The following is a 2,584-nucleotide window of genomic DNA, read 5'->3' as shown; positions in this document are numbered from 1 at the left end:
TGCCACAGACTACTTTTTCCGACTCCTTCAAGAGAGTGGTCTCCTCTTCTAATGATTCATTGGAACTAACTTCCTCTTTCAGTGGTGATTTAGCTTGCTTCTTGGAAAGCTGAAAGGGTATTAGAGCAATTTCGGGTTTGGTTTGAGGGTGAGTTACTTCTTGGCTCGAGGACTCATCTTTTGAGGATGCATCCAAGAACGTCACATAACAGGAACCATCTATGTTCTGTTTAAGCTGTAGAGCTAGGGATTGTTGGCAAGGTGCATCGTCATCATCTTCTCTTAAGAAGGGCAACTTTAGGTGACAATGCCCACTATTGAAGGAGAGCCTATTATTCTTAATCCATTTCTTATACAGAGGCTTTGCTTATGACATGAGTCATTTATGAATCCAAAGGATACCATAGTCATTCTGTTGAACAAAAATGGATATTCTACTTCTGAGGCTTCTAAAACTTCTAAAACTTATTCCTCATCTTTGCCTTCTGCGCGAGTAGGATAGACTCTTCTAGGTTGCTTTCATAATCTTCTTCTACATTATCACTTTCGTCCTCTTCAGATTTTCCTTCTACCTCTGTGGGGGCTCTGTAAGAGAAAAACAAACTCCATGTTATGTCCTTTGCTTCTGCTCCTGTTGTCTCTAGCTCTGCCTTTGTCTTTATCTTTGGCTCTGTCTCTGCGACTGCTGTGTAACAGGGAGAACAATACATCCATGCTTCTATCTAGCTATCAAAGGTAATTTTAGAAGTCAAATTGGGTTCATGCAGGAGATACTCACCCATTGACAAAGTTGCTTCCTTTAGCAGTTTGCTTATAGTGCTCACTGTTAGGGACTGTGCCTCTGTTTTCTTGGGAAAGATTTGTTTGATGGCTTATTCATTTCATGATGTACTATCTGTCACATCATTAGAGGAGTCTGTTTTTACAACTTTGATGGAAGTAGATCCATTGCCTTTTTGTGATCCATACAACTTCAACACCGCCTTATTAAGTCCTCTGCCTAGGGTTAGAATACCTTTGAACCAATCCGTCCTTACTTTGGCTTCAAAGAGCCAAGGTCTTCCTAGCAGCAGAGAGTATGAGGTCCCGTAGGAATTTTGTTTGACCACCAAATATGTTAGTCAATAATCCCTTCTCGCGAGGGTTGTCTTTACATACGAGAGAATGCCCAACTATTTGGTTTGCTAATCTGATAAGCCACTGTGTAGGCTACATTCCTTGTAGGTCTAGATCCTTCATTGTCACATCTGTCATTATATTTATTGATGAGCCTCCATCAATCAATGCATTTGCTATAAAACATCCTTCAATCCATATGTAATTCTCTGGGGTTTCCGGATCCAGGAAGGCATTAGCCACATCCACTTCCTTCACGGGCTCAAAGACTCTATTGGACTTGGTTGCTGTAGAGGAAGCAATCCTTCAATATGCTTTTGAATTTTTTTCAATAGCTAGGAGACAATATCGGCAAACTATCGAAATGTTAAGTTTGGTTTAAAAGTGTCTAGGTCTTTAACCAAGTCATATTCTTTGATAGGATCCACAGGCTTCTCCAATCAATTAGGGAATGGGGCCACACCCACTTTTATCTTTTCTTTTTCTTCTAGGAGCAGCAATATCTGCGCTTCTCCTTCTTGAGGAGGAGGTGATTCAACATCCTCTATCTCCTAGAACTCTGGTCTTGTCTCTACAACTGTCTATGTACTACATTGTTATGTACTGCACTGTTTTGTTTCTCCCTAACAAGGTTGAACTTCGTGGTTTTGGCAGATTGTGGATTAGGTGCATTGTACTACGGTGTTGTTTGCATATGGGGATAGGGGTAGGGAACTGTCCCTGAGACTGCATTTGGTACAAATACCATTCCTAGCATGGGAGGAGGTAAGACTCATCTTTCTGAAGTCATTGACAACCTTTCTTCAACTTCGTCATATAGTCTTGCACCTTCCACTGTAGCTTGCAGATTGACTAGTCTTCTCAATTCCACGAACTTGCGAACTTCTAGTTGTAGGCCTCTAAGAAAAACCTCCTTTTGGATGCCTTCATCCAAATAATGGTTGATCCATCTCTTCAATATGGATTCTATTCGCGAGACATAGAAACTGGCCTTTTCCCATTGGTCACATGCAAGTTAATGGGGTCATCATTCAAAGCATGACATGTCGAAAAAGCACCCACGCACACGAGTTATGACCATGCACATGAGTGCTCGTTACTCATGTGCGTGGGCTATCATGGATCAACAAAGGATGCTCTTCTATTGACTCTAAGAGAAGCAATTACTTACTTTAAAGCCTTATTACTTAGATGACACATTTCTTATAAGCCTTTTGCACGATGCTTCGTTTCCACTAAATTGTCACAGTTTAGACATTTGCTGAACCTTTTTGCTACCAGCTGCTTTTGTGTAGTGCGAATGTGTAGTCGTAGCTAAAATGGTATTTCCTTCAAGCTGGTAAAGTGTATGTGCGAAAGGCCTCTACCTAGGCTCTCACTCGTTTGACATGGCATGCCACATGAATGATTAAAACCTAAGCTCTGAAAAGTTATGGTGTAAGAAAAAGCATAATCGAAAATGCCAATA

The sequence above is a fragment of the Lygodium microphyllum genome, chromosome 10 (genome assembly GCF_053477565.2).
Source record: "Lygodium microphyllum isolate KBCC chromosome 10, Lygodium_microphyllum_v1.1.10, whole genome shotgun sequence".
NCBI lineage: Eukaryota > Viridiplantae > Streptophyta > Polypodiopsida > Schizaeales > Lygodiaceae > Lygodium > Lygodium microphyllum.
This window is presented reverse-complemented; position numbering follows the sequence as displayed.